General features: G+C 38.2%; 1 long non-coding RNA gene across 2 annotated transcripts in view; it reads left to right on the top strand.

The window, feature by feature from the left end:
- The window catches only part of LOC135417927 (uncharacterized), a 101,597-nt gene extending 87,533 nt beyond the window's left edge, over positions 1-14,064 (top strand). The window contains exons 5-7 of one of the 2 annotated variants that reach the window (XR_010432272.1): positions 6,643-6,728; positions 11,060-11,288; positions 11,742-14,064. This is a non-coding gene — a long non-coding RNA (uncharacterized LOC135417927). Of the gene's footprint in view, positions 1-6,642; positions 6,729-11,059 lie in introns of both variants that reach the window. The other variant, XR_010432271.1, reaches the window with a different exon arrangement.
- The last annotated feature ends 7,118 nt before the right edge of the window (positions 14,065-21,182 follow it).

Raw genomic sequence — 21,182 nt, 5'->3', positions numbered from 1 at the left:
TGTGACAATCTAAGTCATAAAATCTTTAAAAGCTCCTTAAAGGTCAGTGGATTCCAGTAAATTTGACATTAGTACTTAGAGGTTTTGAAATTAATGCACTTATTGAAAAATTTTATTACCCTTCTTTTTTCCCAAGTCAATAGATGTGATTTTACAAAAAGTAGAATTTTGTGGTCTACTTCTTCAAGCTGCCATTATGTCAATCAAAAATAAGTCTGGCTAATAAATTATTTTGGCAAGTAAATTAAATGCTTTTGTGGTTAGTTTAGTGTTTTCCTAAAGCTCCAGCACAGGCCAGGAAGCATTCTGCTTTCTCTCTTAACAAGACTTACTGATTACTGTGTGTCAGCCACAGGCCATCTTTAGTATTGTTTTTGTCTTGCCTGTATAATCTTACTAAGATGCATCTTAACCAACACTGGCTTAAAAACAAATGCAGGAGGCAGTGGTTGCTTTTAAAATTATTACCCCAACCATTTCCCTGGTGAAACATAAACACATATTAAATAACATAACATTAATAATTGCATAAAAGGAATGTCTTAAAAAATAGTTTCAGGAGAGAGAATAAACCATTAATGAATTACTGCATTAGTGAAGTAGTTTGGGTAATAGTTGAGATGTTTGTACTAAGCTGATAAATGCTCTGCAAGTAAATCAGTTGCATATATCTTCTTTTCTAGCCTTAGTTCAGAGTCCTTTAGATCTCCAAAGGTTGTAGATAATTTTTGCACCCACTCAGTCAATGACTGGCAATGCGGCATGTAGCCACAGTCATTCATTCTGTCAGTCAGCAGCCCTTGATAATGTGCCTGTCAATATAATTCAGTTCCTGTTCAGGGAAAGTGACACTTTGAATAGTGGACACTTTTCAAAAGCATTCATACAGGGTCAGTTCCATGATAAATAAATATATTTTGTGTTTGGAACAAATAGGCAATACGCAGAAGCGAGAGTCAGAGCAGAAATATACAACCAGTCTGCAGGACATGATAAGCTGCAGTGAAGAGTGAATATCATAAATGCATCTTTGAGGTTTTTTGGTGCTGCATTAATGATGAGATAATGGATAATATAGTCTTCAGGATCCTACCTGGCTCAATTGAGCCCTGATCCATGACCAGGGGCACTATGCTCTGCTACACTACAAATGAGATATTAGAATAATAGTATCAATAGTTCTTTAAACCCTATTAAAAAGAAGGAATATTTTCGTAGCTGAGTGAAAAACATAGGCAGAAATCTTTAATTACCACTAATGGTGTGTTAAAGAAAGTATTTATATGGCATACAATGTTTAGTTTCTAGTTTCTATTAATACAGGCTGAGAATGTGAGGAAGAAATATGTGATAGTGACAGGATTTTTAATGGTACCTCACCTTAAATGCATTTTAAAATATGTAAATCAATAAAAAAATTATTTGTAATAGCAGACTAAGAGTGCTGGTTAGCCTTACTGCTGAATGAAATGTATGCTACAAGCCCTATTACCATACATCGTGGGAGCTGTAGTTAGGATTAATCTGTCAAAAGGGATGGTTTAGTGTTGATGAATATGACATGTGACCATTAATGATGTTGATTTTATCTCCTGAGATTAGCATGATTTACTTCGGATGGATAATAATGTCATTTGCTTGATGCAGTAGATCTGTTTACGAGCTGATTAAATTGTAAGGCCTTGCTTCATTTCATGCTATTTGGTTTACAGCTTCATTACTGCAATCACAAAAGCTGTGGAAATGTCCCACATCCCATGTCACAATAAATCATTGTTTAAGATTGCAGCTATGTATTTTAGCATTTCAGTTTTGCATGGACCATGCATTCCTTAACAAATATGTGATTGGGAATACATTAACAAGATATTCTGGAACATACTGCTGCAGAAATGTAGAAAATCAGCCTGAATCTTTTAATTGAGATTAAGGAAGCACTTGAGTAATTAGCTGTAACAAATTACCTTATTATTTAGACAGTGAAGTAAACGTTTTTGTTGCAAGAATGATTATCATAAATCTGCAGAAAAGTGACAGTCAAACAACCATAAAGGAAACTTGTAAGCAAACTACATTTTCTGCCTATTACCTTTTACATTGAAATAAAATTTATCAGAGACATACTCGAAAAAGAATGTATTTGTTGTTTAGGGATAGTATATGTTACAAGCTATACCATCTGTGATTACTGCACTGGGAAGAAAATATGCATGTAAATCACAAAGAAAAAAGAAGAATCTGTTAATTATAATGGCAAATGCTAATGTTGCCATAGTTAAGGCTGTGTCAACGTTTTTATTATAAACCCAGTTATAAAGGATGAAGGAGAGAGGGAGGGTGGCAATCAGCCATCAGAGATTGCTATGTGCTAAAATTTTGTGTACAAAAAGGCACACTTACACCATGTAAATCAGATGTATCAGTGAGACCATGCTCATAGTTTCAGTGAGAGGAGGACCAGGGCCAAACTCTCAGCTCAGGAGTGAGGGTGACTATGTTGTACTAATTTTTTCACATTTTGCATTAAATGATACTGCTATTTTTATTGTAGAAATTAAAAAAATATTGCATTTATCAGTCAATTGGGACCCTTCAGAGCTTGTGGCTTACTGCTAGCTGAATTTGATAACTACAGTTGATTAAGTCTTAGCTCATATGCTCAACTCTAATGAGTTCTTCTAACTTTGAAGAGCATACATAAATAATTAGCTAAGTTGGGTGTCTTATTGCAATAGAATGCAATTTTTTTAGTTCTTTCTTCCTTTTTTTTTTTTATAAATCCCCCCAAGTTGGTTCTCAGTGGATTTCATGGAAACATCTCAAGTTAGTTTACATGTGAATTCTGCTGTGTTATAATATGGTCAAATGTGAATGTGAACTTCACAGTAGATTTGTGAACCTTTTCCCCTTGGCAAAACTCCCCTCTCACCTCAAAATATTTCAGCTGGCAGATGAAGAAGTGGGAACCACAAGAGGAACTATACTCATGTACATGTATACATATATACAGGCCTAGAATATCCAAAGATTTCCAAATGTGTTGCAGCAATGACGATGGTCAAAATTTTTTACAAATGACTCATGACCTAGCTTTTCTGGTCAGCCAACATGAGATATTTTGAAAAGCCAGGCCTTTTTTCTCATTTGTTTGTTTGTTTGTTTTTAATGGTTGATGCGCAAAGAATTCTGCAAAGGAGATTCTTTCAGGAAAGCTCATACTTTGGATTTGAAAAGGAGACAACTCTAATGCTTGCAACTTAATTCTGTCTGGTAGTTTGGGGACAGATTTACCAAGTCAATTTAATTTTCCAATACATTGTGGCTGCTGGGCATAGATCTTCTATCCCTACCTTTTTTGCCAAACCAGTCCCTGTTGACATTCATAAAATTAATGAAAAGGTTTTACATGTTGAAATGTTGATTTTGCCAGCAACATTTCAACTAATCAAATGAAAACAGTGATAAATATTTTCTCCTGTTTTCTAAATAGCTCTAGACCTGAGTTAATGAAAACATATCCTTGAAAATAAATGGATGCCTAAGTTTATTTTTCACAAAGAATAATTTAATTGCTGTGACAAAAAGAAAATGCAAAAAGAGGAAGCCACACTTTGAATCTTCATTGCTTCAGAAAACATTTGGTAATATATTGCATCCCTGCTTAAGTTGGCTGAAATTTTATTACCACAGTTTCACAGTTTTATGTTTTATAACTTTGAAATTAAACAAAACAAAGGCTCCCTCTCTTGATGAGCTGCACCTTTTGACAGCAATTTGGTTTCCAGCCAAGAAGAAAATACTAAGGCAGAATTTTTCAGGGTGCACATTCTTTCACTGATATTCCTGTTGAAACAAAAAGAAGAATGCCCTTGAAAATCCCAACTGCTGGCTTCAGTAAAAATATATAATTTTACCACCCACCTGCCAGTGATGGTTAATTTAGTGTAATTTATGCACAGTAGAAAATCCCTTGCTAGCACTATGAGGTGCAGAGGCTATCAGCCAGGCTGATAGTAGGTTTGTGGAAAAAGACACCTTTAACCTGAACAGCTGAAGTCATCTCCATGAACTTTAGTAACCATCGTTCGTATTAACAATGACAAAAGTACTAAGGACATGTAATTTCTTAGTTCCCATACAAATTGTCCCCAGTCTGCTCTCTACCATTCCTTTGACTCTGTCATGTTTGAGGAATCTGTTTAAATAGAACTGATGAATCCTGGTTGATGCTTTGAGGTTGTTTTTCCGAAAATGGTGGCACTGTGTAATGCATATGTGTCTACCTTACTGATAAAGCTGCCACCATGGTATGAGTGAAGAAACTATTTGATCTTTGTGACTGAGCCTTGAATAAACAATTTATATGTTCAGAAAGTTGATGGCCGCTGGAAGATGGTTCATCAGTCTTCTCTGCAGGTGCCTTCAAGTATGACAATTATTGAAATTGGACAGAAAAAAAAGATGAGTTTAAAATTTTTCAAATGGATGCAATTAAGGGACAGAAGTTGATTCTCTGACCGGAAGAGAGGAAAACCTGTGCAATATTTTGCCACTGGAGAATTGCTTTATCTGCAGGTCTGTTCACTGTTAAAGGAAGCAAACTAACCTGAAAATAATAATTAAAAGAAAAAAATTGGTCTACAGTAGAAGGATCCTGGGCAGCTTTAGGCCAAAGAATTCTCAAGACAGATGTTGAATCTCACACAAGAGAATATATTATTTTTCTGGCTTTTCTTTTTTTATCCCATATTTCTACATATAATATTCTTAAAGCTAAGGCAAGTCTGCAGATGTAGTCAGTGCATTTGAATATCTAAATTGTTTATTCCAGGTCATCAAAATGGCTGGAACTGTTGGGTACCAAGAAAACTGGTATTTTGGAAGCAAGAACTCCTTAAGAGAACTTCATTGGATTGCAGAATTTCAGTGAAAACTGAGTCCAGTGATGTGTTAGCATTTTTCTGTTGGAACACTAATCCTAATAAGGATAATTTCCCAAATTTAGGCCACTAAAAAAAAGCACTGAATTTTCCTCCAGTGAACAATTTATGTTCATGAAAGAACTTGCTCATGTCAGCAGAGCTGGGGAGACATGTACTGGGAAGACATTTGCTTTAAGAGATTCCCAGGAATTGCCACATCCTAAGTCCTTGACTGTTCTAGAAGGCATCCAAATGGCTGCTGAGAAGGGTCAAAGTTGCAAGCAAAGAAAATCTACGAGGCAGTGTACATGCATGTACTTGCATTATGTCCATTATATCCTCACTATAATATTTAGAGTGTGCTCAATGGCACTTAGAGCAGTGAGTTCTGAGTAGCTTTAGGAATCAGAACCATGTGTTTTCTGAAGAAATATAGATTCCTAAAAGATGTCTTAGATTTCATGATGAATGAAATCTCTGTGATGATGCAGATTTTCTGTATTACCAGGGCACAGAATTTCATTGAGGAGCTCCTGCAATAAGTGCAGCTAGCTAAAGAATATGAAAAGAAATAGGGGCAGACAATTTGTTATTTTCTCCCTTCATAGAGTTCAAAAATAGGTTTTGGAAAAAGCAATTGTGCCTCCTTCAATTATTGCATTACCTCTAACACTGAGACTGCTGTAGTCAAGCCTTTTAACGAACAAATTTTACAGAATTTAGGGTCTCTGAAGTGCAAAGCCACAACAGAGTTTGGCTCTTAATGTGCCATATGAGCATTATACTGCTTGCTTTCTCTGTCAAAGCTGGCATGTATCAGAATGCAATAAAAGAAAAACTATTTCATTCAAAATTAAATGGCCACATCCAATTAAAGACTGAAGTCTGAAACTGTAAAATCTATTGAAAGTTTCTTTCTGTTTTAGAGGAAATGTACCAACTGCTAATGGAAGAGTTACTCTAAACTATTGGCTACTAGGTAACTATTATGCATTCTAGCAGGATTTGTGGCTGGATTTTTTTTTTTCGTCATTCCTCCTCCTCAGAAGATCTGGAGAAAAGAACAGAAAACTATTGAAAAGATTTGCGTGGTCTTTTATCTTTTGAATCAGTGTCATACTAACAAAAAGATGTTTTGAAGTCTTTAACCATTAATTGACTAACTGGTTTTCTTTAGACATAAAACTTGTCAAGGTCTTGATTGTTGTGAATCCATTGTGATAGATTCTGGCTGACTGCCTAAGTACAAGGTCTCTGAACACCAGAATAACATTTTTTGAAACAATTTGGGCTTATCCTCCATAATGCCATTTAAACAAACTTAATTGACTAAAACTTTCATTTTTGTGCATTCTGTCTGAGGTACTATTTGCAAGGAGAGGCCTTTTAGGAGCAGATACTAAATGACAAAATCTGACCTCTACCTAGCCTTAGATTTCTCAGTTCTTGTTTATTTACACAAAATAAGCCAATATGAACTGCATTAAAAATTCACTTTAAGCAGAAAACCTCTTATATACTCTTATTTTCCTTTGGTGAATAACCTTAAAATGGGTCCAAACTGAGACTTTATGAATAGCATAAAATTTACACACTTGTGCAGTAAGACTAAGCATTATCTTCAGATAAGTGCCCATATATGTCAGTCAGGAAGCTTGTTCCACATGAAATGAATAAAAAGTTTCAGACAAAATTAAGACTGTATTTTTTTTTTTTTTAGTGAAACTACTAAGAAGATACCTCTGGGATGATTTTCTTCAATTTTGAGTTCTGGGCATATGCAGAATTATACATCCACCTCTACAGGTTAGCAATTTGCATTTTCCACTCTTTCACTGGCAAAATAATTGGGTTTGAATAGAAGAGTCCTATGTTAGATTTAAATAATATACAGGAGTGATGAAATTGTGCTTTAAGACTTTTTTCAGGGAACATGACAACTCTGAGATGACAGTTTTATCTCTAGGAAGTTCTTTAAACATCAGAAGGTAAAATTCTTGGCATCTCTAATGAGTTTTGAATGGCCCACATGGCGTGAGTTGGTGGGCCAATAGACAATACTTTACACTGTAGTTGTCAGGGCCCTCACGGCTTTAATAGACCCTGAAGGCCCTCAACAGCTTCACTGAGGGTCTCCCCCAAACCCTGCCCACAGTCTCTGGAGATTCCTCAGTCCGTGCCTGAGTGAGATCATAGGCAATGTCAGTCTCCAGCCTGGCCATGGGCCCCATTGCTCCTAAGCTCCACCCATGGGCTGATGGCCTTGGCCTCACTTTGTCACCATGGACATCCTCAGAGATCATGACCCCAGTTACACCTACTAGGTCTGATCTGACCTGCAGATAGACTGACAGCTTGACCTGCCTCACCACCACAAACTTCTCTAATGGTCTGAATGTCTAATATCAGCTCATCTCTCCAATATCAGCTGTTAGCTCTGGTCCTGCCCTGCTTCCTCACTGGGACAGCCAGGACCCTGCCCTGCTGGCTGTGGCATTGCCCTTGGCTCCCTATTCCCTGTCAGAGCATCTGCCCTTGCTGCTTCCTGACAGTAGTGCAAAAGCTTTTATCTTACCAAAACAGAACCAGACACCAGTCTTTACCCTGCTGTAGTCAAGGGGTGACTTCCAGTGTTGTTGATGATCCTTTCTTTAGGGGGGGGAGAATCACTAAGAAGCCCATCCACTGCTAACAGTGTACTTGTTTCATGAACAGAGGATTTCTGTCTCAATTTCATTCCCGTAAGAGCCACAGAGCTTTAACATAAACATCCCATTTTCTTTTTCTTTGCAAGAATAGTCCAAGAAAAGAGAATTTTAGCCTGAGCAGTTCTGTATTGAGCTAAAAATGACTTAGCTGAGTTGAGACTTGGTCTTAACAGGCATATTTCACTACAAAATCTAGCTACAACCTGGAAGAGAGTGGAATAGTCATTTCTGTCTCTTGGATGCATAGAAATATTGCAAACCGAAGTGTTAAGCAGCCACTATACAATCAATTTTCCAGTTATTCCTCCTAAGAGAATGCAACTATTATTAGAATTTATAGGTAGTATGGAAATCTTTCAGATTTAAGGGATTTTTATTATATTTATTTTTTAATTGACTTCAGTTTTACTAACCAAAACAGAAAAACAAAAAAAAAAGAACAAATCTCAATCTTATTTGAACACAATTTTAAATGGAAAAATGTTGTTCCAGTTTTCAATTCATGGAACACATATTCAAAAGTAAATTTTACCTTTAAATGTTTTGTAGATACTTATATACATATATAAAGTCATATTTTTGCTATGCAGAATTTGGTTTTCTTGACTTCTGCATTTAAGTAACCACTTTGCTGTTAAAAGCCAAAATGAATGATGTGGTAGTGAAGTTTGTGAATCAGCTAATAACGTGATATATTCACAAACAGAGAATGTTTTTAACATATCTGAAATAGTAACTCTGAGGCTGTACCAACTTTGTTAAGTCCATTATCTCAATCAATAGTGCTCGTATATATGATACTTAAAATGTATTATTTAATTATTGTTCAGGTCTTGCTTGACTGCAAAGGCACTGAGCACCATTCAACATGAAGGTGCAGTGTCCTTAGGCCAACTTTTTAATTTATCTGAACAAGATGAGACTTTCTGAATAATAGTGTCTTGCCACTGTTTACAGAAGCAAGTCTACTGAGCACAAAGCTTAACTACAGAGTTGCAGAACAGTAGAAGAAGGTATGTTTGAAGGAAAAACAGTGTTGTCAATGATGCTAAGATGCTGAAGTATATAGGGATTTTTATTTTGACATGCTGCATCTGTACAGCTGAAAATTAGATGCCAAGTCAAAATTACTACTAAGAAAATGTTCAAGACCCAGTACCAACAAGAAGAAAGCATCTGCCACCACTGAAAAAACCAACATGTAATCCTTTTAGGGCTGTTTGCCCCATCTGTATGTAACCTGTATGAAGGAATAATGCAGGAATGTTTTGTGCTGTTGTAGCATACTGTTTATTTACTGTTGTTTTTTTCCTAACAATTTATAAGATTTCTATGGTATAACTTCATGACCCTTCCTTTTTTCTCTGAGAACTTACACCATAACATATTTTACCATCAAAGCCATTTATTAAAAATAATTCTTGAAATACTAAATACTGTAATGAAAAACATTACAAGAATCTCCTCTGCCAGAACTAAATGACAAAGTTGAAAAAATATCTGTTAAAGGAACGTTAATAACCAGCAACACAGTCTCACCGGTGGTGGCAGTGGAGAGCTGGGTGGTTGCATGGGAATTAGTGCAAGTGGGAATAGCTGTTTGCTGCACAAGTTCATGGACTTGTTCCTCATGTGTCAGTCACTGCACAGCTGTTAGTATGAAGGACGACCCACAGGTACCCATGGATGTTAAAGCAGGGTTCAGCCATTTAAGTTATTGGGTCAGTAGGGTAATATACCAACTCCCATCAGTTCTGTTCCTTCATCTCTGGTTCAGTATCAGAGAACAAAGAGGCTGCATTTTCATCCCTGTTGTCTCACTTCTCTTTTTCTCTTTCACACTTTTCAGTTCTTCACTGAATGAGAGGTGCTGGTTCAATCTGCATGACAAATCTTTAGGCATTTTTCCCATAGTTCATCCAAGAAAAATTTCCCTGTTGGTTTCCCATCTGCTCTACAGTAATCTGGGTGTTTGACTCAGGCCTGTCTAAGGTAGAAAGTTCTACCAAAGCAAGGAAAGAACAAGGGGGGTTTTTATCATTGGAAAGACAAAAAGTCTTTCCTTCTACACTAAGCAGCTTGCAAGGCCAAAAGTTGATAATTTTACATAATTAATATTTCTTTATTTCATCTCTGATCATTCACTTGTCCAAAAGCTGTTTCAGGCCAGTTTAACTCACAGACAGACTAGTAATTATTGTAGATTTAAGACACCTAAACCCAAAGTAATGTCAGATGTGACTATTGCACAAGGGGATCAGACTAAAAGGCTGACACATTGCTACTATTTCAGATTAGCAAAGCCTTGGATGCAGGCTTCCCTCCATCATTCCTAAAATAATGCTAATCCCTAGACCTAAGGTTTTGCAGTTCTATAGCTGGACAGCACCTATACTAAAAGGATTTTCCTTTGCTGCCGTCTGCTTAGCAGATTAGTTATAGGAGGGAACTCTATAGAAAGGCCATGCTTGATCTGCACAGAATCTTCAGATGTCTTACCTTTTTCCTGTGTGAAAAATTCTCAAGTATTAACAATTAGCAGTGGAGAAACATTTAAATTATGTCTATATTTTACTAGTCTCCATTTTTCCCTTCTGAAAAGGGAAAGACCAGTGGCACAAGCCACTAAGGAACTTCTTAATTTAATCTTTAATTTAACTTACTGTGACACAGCATAGATTATGCCATAAAGCTAGCACTAGTGAAACTGCATTTAGCACTATAGCAGTAAGACAAAGCTATAGAGTGAAAGTGTATGAAGAAGTATGTACACATTTCTCCTATAATTACAGTTTTGATTTTTTCTTTTATTTAGTTTTTTTAGAAATAATTAGAAATAATTAGCTGGCTTTTAAAAACATTTACCTTGATTTGAGGCCATCTTGGCCCACTTTAACTTTGCAGGCTAGGTTATGATGTAAGAAGGGTGGTGCTGAGGAAGTAGCATGCCTTCTTCCCTCATGAGGTTAAGGTATTTCATAGTGTGATACACCATAAACAATGACTGTGAATCACAGTCCAGAAAATCCTCCAAAGTATAGGTCAGTTAGTCTAGATTCCCTAATTCTGCCTTGGACCATTCCTTTTATGTCTTAAAACTCACATTGTGCTGTTAGAGAGTTTTCACTGGAATCTTCATGCTGATTGAGGGGCGAGGAAGGAGATGGTAGGACCTTCATAGTCCTTTCAACAGAGACAGGAAACAAACTTTAGAACTGCTTTGGTCACTTTATTATGCAGAATTTGATGCTGAGATTTTTAGTTCTTTCAAGCTAGAGACGAACCAGTTATTTTATCACATCTTGGGCTGTTTCTTGCTCAAGGTTTCATGCAGAGCACAATTGTGGAGGTCCCTCCTGAAATGACACTTTCTGCTCTATTCACACCAAAAGGCAACTGGAACTCATGTGTGATTCTCCATCCTCCCAGCATTTCATAGAGACATCTGACCAGAGACTGCTGATGTATAGGCAGCTGGAAGATGTGAAGTCTCATACAGAGAAGCAGTGTGGGAATAAGTAAGCAAAAGGGCCAGAAATCCTCACCCTAGGGAACTGTGGAACCGACACTGGAAGACTGTCAAGTCAGAATATCCCTAGAATGATAGAACATAAATTCAAGCCACACATAAATCCAGATTTCAGAGGCTTGAGCTCAGGTAAGACTCAGGATTACATGAAATTTGTAAGTAAAGTACAGGAAATCTACAGTGATTTCATGTATTTAAAACCTGTTCTCAATCAAACTAAGACAAATTAGTTTCAACAGAAAAAAAAAGTCCTGGAAGGGATTCCTAGAATTTTAACTGAAGAGGTTTTTAAAAAATCAATTTTAAGATACTACTGTAGTTGAAAATTGTTTCAGGCTGAGGCAAGATGTGAATCTAATTGTCACAGCCTTACGAAAATATTCTGCATATAGAAGCTTATCACATAACATAATTACCTTATTCTAGTTTGTATTCTAGACCAAGCACATCTGCACGAGACGTTACTCAGTCAGAATGCTGCTTTTATTCTTGAATAATTCCATGTGCAGTCAAGCCTTTAGTCAAATCAGCACAACTCTGAATGTACATGAATTGTCGGTCTATCTCTGCTTGCATTTACAGGAAAACTGTATCTCTGTTCCTAAAAGCAGCTGACAGATCTGAAAACGTCACATTTGTTTGCAGATAAGCATGAATCTTACTAGCTCCCACCCTTACTAACCTATTATTTCTATGTCCTTTAGGTTTTATGAATCGCATATCCTTCAAATTTTGTGTTCAATGTCATTAGCAAACTAATAAGTGCTATGGAGAGAAAGAAAACCTTTTTCTTCCCTTGTTTGCCAAAAAGCCAAATGGAAAGGTTTTGAATATGACAGTGCTCCATCAACTTTATGTAAGAGTCCAGAAGAAGAAAATCAAGTTGCTTTTCTTTTTCTGGAGAAAAAAAAATAAATCTTTGTTCTAGTTCAGTAAAAAAACCCCACACGTTAGACCTTTTAACCATAAAGGCTTGCTTTTCTTCACACTATTTGTGTTTGTCACCTGTGTTTGCCTAGTTCTGTCATGAGTGCTACCTCAAAACCTTAATAAAACATTAATGTCCAAGCCCCAGAACTTCCACCGTCACATTTCTGTCATTTATCTCTGTTACTGATTTTAGCTGTGGTTACCTTTTAGAACAGTAAAATAGCAAGCTATACATTTCAAGGAAGAGACAAGATTTATGAATGTATACAACTGGGACCTCCTACTCATGATATAAAATATCAGTTGGCACTCTTAATATGTGGTCAAAGTTGTTTATCTTCTACTTTGTGTAGTTTTTGTACCTCTGCTTTAATATTCTTCTCTAATATAGGTTTTAACAATCTAAGTACAGACTGAATGGTCTTATTAGCATCTTTTTAGTTAATACCTAAGTATATCTTTTAATTCAATTGTGCCTGAAAGTTGTCACTAAATGGCTACTTTCTAGTCCATAAGAAATTACGTGGTGCTGGCTGTTCAGGCATGTTTAACATGAGTTTGTCCCAGCTGTATTCTCAACAGAGCAACTCCTTAAGAGCCCATGAAGATGCATCAGCTTTTTTTTAACCTAGTCTTTCTCCCAGCAGACTGGAACGAAGAGGTCAGTTCTGTTATCACATTTACTCCTGCTCGTGCTGTGAGCAGGAGTCTGCATCCTTGTTTAATGTCACAGCAGACTACAGATATCAGGCATTCAGGGATAACATTTTTCAGAATCACAAGCCCAAGACCAATTAGTTTTCTTACTGGGGAGGTCATTGTAGATTTCTGAAATAGGACCAGTGAACTGGAGAATTCCTCATTTTTCAGATATGTTTTTGTTCTTTAAATATGTATTATCAGCATTAACAGTTATCGGCTATTCTGATCTATAGCACAATAAAATAAAGACATATTCAGGAATGATGCAACCCCTACTTGTGTCACACTGCTTGCACAAGCTCAGTATTAATTTCAGAGAGCAGTAGCTCCACAGTATTCAAGGTAAAAACTGCCTGGGAAAAGAGGAATTACCAAGGCCTGGCTGTCTCATTTTTATATGTGGGATACTCAGCACATGTGCAATCCAAAGCACCCTTCCTTCCTCCTAATAAAGGCAGGATTCCTCAGCTGGCTAGAAAGAGGGGAATAACCAGCATGAAGGGTGTTTAGACCTTGGGTTTTCCTCGGGGCTAGCATGTCAGCAGTGTGTAATTCTCTACATAAAATGCCCACTTCCCCTTGCATTGGCTGTAAAAGTGGCTCACGCAGCCTCACGGGCCACTGGGTTGATGGGCACCACTGACAGGCTCTTGAGCTTTGTCCACCAGGTCTGCAGCTCCAAGTCCCTGTCACCCCCAGGAGCTTTGAGAAGGTTCCCCAGCACCTCCCCTCCGCAGTGAGCGCCCAAAGGCACATGTGTACCACAGCCACGGCATCTGGAGAGGTGGAGGATATGGGTGTCCCCCTCCCCAGTTACTGATGAGAGGAAACCCAGCCTGAGGGATAAAACATCTGGGCACAGCCACTGCAGGCATCTCCCAGAATTTACAGCTCATGGAAATCTGCCAGATCACCAGCATCCATCCCCAGCGTGGGGCACTGAGTAACACTAATTGGGCAAATTGAGAGGAACTGTGCATTTTGACTTGCTCACCTGGGAAAGATCAACACTCATCACAGCAGGCTCCTCTTCAGAAGTGCAGGAATGGCTACTGGAAGGCTGTGGTGCATGCAACTCAGCAGTTGGATGCCTGGGAACATGGAAGCAGCATCAACTCTCTACTTGGAGAAAGAAGGGCTGTGAGGGGTTGGCCCTCGGCTCTCCCTGACACCTTGGTCCCGTGGGAAAGGCCCTGTATGGGAGCACCTATCAGGACTGCGAGCAGGTCAGTGCCTCAGAAGGAATTAGTTTGCCTTTTTTTCCCTCTGAGGAATATTTGTTGTCACATTATCTGCTTTCAGACCTTTTTAGATATATCAAGAAAAATCCCTTCACAAATTAACATCTACTTAAGTCTCTTTGTTTCAAATGTTATTTGCTTTGCTATTGAATGTAGTCTTTAGGTTGTTTGTTATTTATGTATTTTATTTCATTTTAAGGAAGAATTCTTTGTGGCAGGTTTATTTCGTTCAAAAATATAAAAGTTGCTGTGTTCAACTTAAGATTTTATGGGTTTTGCTAATAACTCGTTTTCCACTGGAAAAAGTAATACCTTTGTCAGGATAGGTTTCCTCTTCATAAGGGAGTTCTGTAGCTCTTTCCTGTGTAATGTGGTTGTCTCTCACTGGTTGTTTTGGGACTTTTTTGTGTTGCTAAAAAAAAAAAGCTAGGGCTTCTGAAGTGTTAGAAGGAAAAATAGACAGTTTTTACACTGTTGTTTACCTCGCCGTTAGTATTGTGCAGTTCTTCCCATCACAAAAATGTTATTTAGTTGTAGAAGATATAATCCTGTGTGTCAACATCTCCATCGTGCAAGGCTTTGGAACAGGACAGAATTTGCTGGGCTCTGAGTCCTCCCTTCCCTGTTGCAACCGTCACATTGGATAATTTTGTTTTGAAGTGTGCTGTACTCCATCTTAACAACAATTGTGTGGTTTATTCCTATTATTCCCAGAAGATGGCTGTTACAGAATGTGATTTTTTTACAATATTGCTGGTGAGCCATTTGCCATTGGAACTGACTTGGGATAGCATCAGAAACAATGAGCTACCACCATATACTTAAAAAAAAAATCATGGTCGGCTAAAGTCCATTTGGTCTCATGCCAAAATTCTCTTTTAAATTAAATACTCCTTTTTTTTTTTGTTTTGCCTCTCAGCTTTTTAACTAACAGTTAGACAGCAATCCTATCCTCTCTCAGCTTTTGTTGTAGTAGACTAAACAAATCAATCTTGTTTAATCTCATTTCATAAAATAAGCTTTGCATTGCCTTTATCTTTCTAGCAGTTCTCCTCTCCCTGCTCTAATTCCAGTTAATGTCTTGAATGAAGGAGACTACACTGTATGCAGTATTTCAAGTGAGCTTCTCTCAGACCTTTACACAATGCTATTGCTTTTCCTTGTCTCTCTTGGAAGTTGCACCGGCTGCTATATGATGGTGATCCACAGTCATCCTATTAATGTTGAGAAATTACACTATTTGTGCTTTTTTAGCACATAATGCTGAGATGAGGTTCACTTTTAAGTCAGAGGAACTTTAGTGCGTTGTCGTCTGCTTTGAGTAATCCCAAGCTACAGCTTCTAAATATTTTTATTTATTTTCTGTGTGTTGTTGCTTTCAACTTGTCATTGCAAAATTTTGTCTGTTACTGGAATCTGAATTATAAAAATGTCAATCTCAAACATCATATTTCCCTTCTTATAATACTCTTTATTTGTTTTGTGTTAATTCTGTTTTGTTTAAGTTTGGTAGAAAGTCCTTGGTACTGTTGTAGTCTCCTATTCTTGAGTTCTGAGTTGGAGTGGAGATTAACTAGACTCTTAGAGTTTGAGCTACACAAGATTTGATTTTTTTTTCTACCTCAGGTGATTTTTATTGTCTAGTGTCATTACTATCAGCTGTTTCCCTTTCACTCCATGCTCACTATTGCCCTTCTTATTTAAGTAAGTGCAACATATGAATTTGAGGTTGGGAACTTGCCTATATTACCCTTAATGTCTTTCTTTCAATTATGTAACTGAAAAAGTATCTTTGTCCATCTTAATATCCTTTGCAAAGCCCAACACAGCTCCTCTGTTGGCAGTTCTTTCTTCACCCCATGCTTCTCAGTGAAGTACTGATGAGCACACAGAAGTGTTTTTTCCCATGTGTTCCCTCTGGGGTTTTTTGTTGGTTTGGTTTGTTGGTTTTTTTTTTTTTCACATGTATTTCTTGAGGTGGTAGTGCATCCAGTTAGGCCTGGTGTACCTTCTTCTAGCTTTCTTTTTTCTTTATGCTGTGTTTGGAATGTAGATTCTTGACTATTTAAACATTCTTTGCGTGGAGTATTTGTAAGACTTTGGTCCCTAGTTTTGTGGTTATAAACAAATGCCCTTAGCCACCACTCCAGGAAAAGAATAACTGTGTCACACTGCACACAATGGAACCTGACTTAGGGAATACCAGAGGCTAAGGCAATGTTTCCCATGCTTTCCTATGCTGCAGTGAACCCTGCTAATAGTACCACCAGAGTTAAGCTGACTTTTTTTTTTTTTAACAGACTGGAGCACCTGTAGTTCAGCTTCTCTGAAAATCAATTTCTTAGCCTATAAAATGGATTAGTCTCTAGCCAATCTTTAACTTGCTTTTGAGTAGGTGTGCGTGTGCAGCCCACTGTTCACTGTGCTGTGCCTCCCACTCTGTGGCTGCATCTGGCCAACAGCGGATATGAATATGCTACAGCTGCTTGCTAGGATATTTAACTCGAGGTGTAAAGGTTTGTGATTCAGCCCTGGAGGTCCCAGGTAATGAGCAAGATGGTGATTATTACACTTCCAGAGTTGTATGTACTTGCATTCCTAAGGACAGCTTGTGATGTGGGTGTGGAGAGCATAGTTTCCTTTTATCTCTTCTAAAGCTCACAACACATTTTTTTTCCCCAGAATTAAACTATTACAAAATACATCAAAAGAGGCTTCATAGAAATATGCCTGTCCTCATTTTAATGTCTGCAGCAAAAAGACTGGAGTAATGTTGCACAAATAAGTGTAACATTTAATAAATGGAATAACATGGTTATGTAATAATTGTTTTCAAGATGGGGATGCAAAAGTCAATACCTTATTCTTCTGGTACTCAAGTTAGTGTGTAACTAGTCTGTGTATCCATGCATACAAAAACGGAGCTAAATTACTTATGCAATAATTTAGTTTTCCTTGCTTTGATTCATCCAAGATTATTAGCTATCGAAACAAATGTAGGTATTTTCAGAAGTGCTCTGCATAAAAACCAAACAAAACCTCTAGAACATGACATTTTCTTCCATTATATTATTAATTTAAAGGAATTGTAAGGGGTTTTTTTTAGTTAAGTTTAAAATATTATTCCATTATGTCCTTGGGAAAAGACCTGGACAAGACTTTTCTGTATAAATAACATATACAAATTAAAAATGCACACATCTTGCCCATCACTGAAATGCAGCAATTTCTTGAGGTAAAACATGAGAAATGACTGCTCAGACAAACGTGCTGATTAAACTCCTCATGCTCTTATTACAGGCATCAGCTTCAAGTTGACTGTGTCTGTGCTACTATGGCCAAAACCTTCTCGGCTCAGTATAGGTGTTCAATATTTTCTTTTTTGCCTATTTACTACTAATGTACCTTGCATAGTCACTTCACATTTTTCCATCTGAACCTTCTCATCGCAGACAGAAAACCAAAATTCCCATTTGCTCCAAAGTACTCCCAAGCCCCTTCTCAAATTGTCATGAATTGTAGAACTGCATTGTATGTGCTTAGTTTTTATCTATAGAATTAGAATTTGTAAGATTTAGGGCTTCTTTTGTCCCAGGAGGAATCTTGCCTTTCTTAGGATTGCTAGAAAACTTCTACTGATTTCAGGCTGACTAGGATTTCACATTATATTGTGGACTTAGGGTGTGTGCAAGTTTTAATAGCTTAAAAGTATAAATGTAAATTGATACAATCCCATTAACCAGCAAACACAATTAACCATGTGGAACACTATGTTTATACAAGTTTAAGTGTTTTAGTTAGAATAAATATTTTTTTCCCTTACAGAGTTAGTTTATACTAACTAATTATAACTAGTATATACACTAGTATATAAGTTAGTATATACACGGCTATAATGATTCACAAGTACCTTCTCTAACAGGAAATAAACTGTACTGGTATAATGATCAGTAGGGGTAGAGTTAAGCAATGTTTTTATTTACTTTGATAGTATCTACATGTAGGAAATTGTACCATTCTTATTCAGTTTCTTTAGAAATAGGTATGTTAAAATAGTATTAAAAGTGTTGACTGTTCATTGAGGAGGTAAAACCTGCTATAGCACTTTCCTAATTTATGTAACTCTAGAACAAGATTGTGGCACTTTGAATAGCCAGTTTTCTCAGAGAATTTGTCAGTACCTGATTTGTAGATACATCAACAACCATTTGTTTCTCAACCAAATGATACAGTTAAACTAGAAGAATTAGCTGCTCCATCTGGTCTAAATTCCTTTTTCAATCTTTGTATAAACCTATTGTATGTAGGATATCTGCTTTTGATCAAGCATAACATTTTACCCTGACTCCATAAAGTCAGTTTGAAGACGATAATTATAAATGTGATTGGCTCTTTTCATAATATGTTTGACACCTCTACTGAAATGTATTTAGCAGCTGATCCTTCATAAATAAATAAATAAATAAAACAAAACCCCCACACACACTCATCTGTTTCATCTGAAACACCTTCCTTGGGCCTGCTGGAGAAATATATATTTAAGGAAATTGTAATCTTGCAAAGGGAGGGGAATTGGAAGGTGAAGTAGGACAAAACAAAAATCTTCTGAATGCTCTCACGCTCATGAGCTCAAATATTTCATGATGGAAACTGGCTACACAGTAATTATGCTTCTCTTTAGAAGTTGACAAAACTAACTTAGTCTTGTTGTAAAAATATGTAGGGACAGGTAAGATTTTGACTGGCTTTGTTTTGGTCTCCATCAGTGGATTTCTGTGGTAGCCTGATCTAAACAGTGGTGAGCAGGTTGGAGAGGTTGGTCACCAGTGGCTCCCTACAGGGTGGCACAAACTAACAAAAATACAGGTCAAAGGGGAGAAATATTTTTATTTGCACAGCCAGGAACTCTACTAGAAGAACCAGTTTTTCTTTGCTCTATAATCAATACGTGCAGTGGAAAACCTTGCTTTTTACTGAAGCCTTGTCAGGCAAAGCTTTCTGTCGACTAACATGCCATGGTGGTTTCTTTTCTTTGAAAAAATGGTGACTCAAAGATCCCAAATCAGTTAGGTCTTTATCTAATAACTTAGTTGCTACAGATAGGTCTTTATCTAATAACTTAGTTGCTACAGATTTGGATTTTTTCCTATTCTGCCTCAGAAGAGCAGGAAACTCATCTCCTCTAATTACCAGCTAGGGTGGAAAGGTCATGTTGTGTTACCTTTTCTGCATAGAATGTTTAAAGCTTTTTTTTGGGCAAAGAGAGACTAGGTGGGAATGTGATTAGATCTGAGCTCTGACTGGAATACCCAAGCTTCAAGCTTTGGCAAGCACCATAACCAGTAAACTAAACAGTCTTGTTCCCTCCTTCTCTTTCCCTCTGGCTTGGTGCATTTTTATGCAAAGTGAAACGCCTTCAAAGGAGAGAATGGAGATTTTTCCCACATTAGAATAGCCAGGTGACTAGGAATCCTATTAAGAAGTGAGGATTGTGGGTTTGAAACCTTTCAGATCAGGGAATTGATACATATTCCTCTGCCTCAAGACAAGTACTTCAAGCATGGAGAAAGAATGCAGCAGATGATGGTAGCAGTTGATCTTTCCTGGTAGGAAAAAAAATACATCTCCACAAAGAGAAGATTAAGGGCTGTAAATTGTACAAGAAAGATTTTCCTGCAACTGTAAGATAGATTGGTGTGTTTAAGAATCTGGGCCGATGCCTACTAACTTCAGTGAAAATAAACCATTACATTGCAGCTGCAGTCTTAGGTCTTATGATGGCTGAAAGGGTGTTAGCAGTGGGATCACTTCCCTTGCACAGAGTGTGTGTCCTCACACCAGGGCTGTCTGTACCAGTCCCAGCTGAACCGACCCCTCTAAAGCTATGGCAGTGGATGAACTGCAGAGTTGCCCTTTTCCAAACAGGATGCTTTGCCGTGAAAAAGCCGAGTGGCTGAAAAAGCCGAGAGGCTTCTCCTGGCCTGGTCCTGCCGGCAGGGCCCCGAGGTGGCTGCTCGGGCCGGGGGGCCGAGCTGCAGCACTGCCCCATCCTGTACCACGCAGAAGGAAAGCAGGGAGCAGGGACATGCCCCAGCCTTTCTCCTGTAGCCCGCTTCGGGCGTGGGGACCCCGCGAAGGCGCCGCAGCAGATCCTGGGGCTGGCCCCAGCCCAGTCCTGCCCTGGTCGGGTGGCCCCCCTGCCACCCCCCGCGGGGGCCGGGAGCAGGTAGGGAGAACCTCTCCGGCTTTCCTTCCCTTCCTGCTCCCACCATAAGTAATGACCGCATCACTACAACTGATGCGTTTACCTTTGCAAAACGTCTTCGTGGGTAGCAGCTTATAAGACTAAAAAGGCTGGGCGAGTCAAGGATAGGGTACAAACGCTGATCTTGTAATACCAAGGATGCGTTCGGAATTACCGACGTTCTGCTGTCCTATCTGAAGCAGACAGTTCTGCGTGTCTTCTGTAATCTACAGTAACTACTCCTCTGTATTTTACAAGACTCTCGTGTCACTGAAGTACCTCGAGGTGACTCCGCTGCCTGTTTAGGTCCGATGGTCACGGCTTGCAAAGGGCTGTGCGAAGGCGCCCCAGCCCCGGGAGCGCCGGGCCCCGCCAGGGAGGGGGCTCGCTGCCGAGGGCTGGAGCTGCGCAGCCCCGGTGCGAGGTGGAACGGAAAGGGAGCGCTCTAAACATAAGCGTCAGCTTTTAACGCTTTTAAATAATGGTCGTGGGGCTAGCGTGACAGGTAAAGGAGCTGGAAATCAGCTGATATTAAGTGAGAAATTATTAATCAGTTTAAGGCTGGTTGGGTCCAATTTTCTTTTTTCTTTTCTTTCAATTGAGGAAAAAAGGAGAAGGGTTTAAGAAACATGGAGACTCTGTGCTCATTTCTAAATTGCATTGAACTTCTGGTTACGCATCCAAAATCCTCTCCTAAAAATAACTTGTCCATCCAGTAACGTTAAAGAACTTCCAAAGCGTTCCTGAGTGTTTGATTTCCATCGCCCAGTAGCATCTCATGCCTCCCCCCGTTTAAAAACAAGGGGGAAAAGTGGTGTTTGGATTTAGACTAATTTTTCACCAGCGATAAAGGGGTTGTTTTCTGTAACAGCGTAGATTATTACAAACTTGTAATTTGCAGTTCGC

This window comes from Pseudopipra pipra, chromosome 8 (genome assembly GCF_036250125.1).
Source record: "Pseudopipra pipra isolate bDixPip1 chromosome 8, bDixPip1.hap1, whole genome shotgun sequence".
NCBI lineage: Eukaryota > Metazoa > Chordata > Aves > Passeriformes > Pipridae > Pseudopipra > Pseudopipra pipra.
Note: the sequence above shows the minus strand (reverse complement) of the source record. Positions and strands in the feature narration are given on the sequence as shown.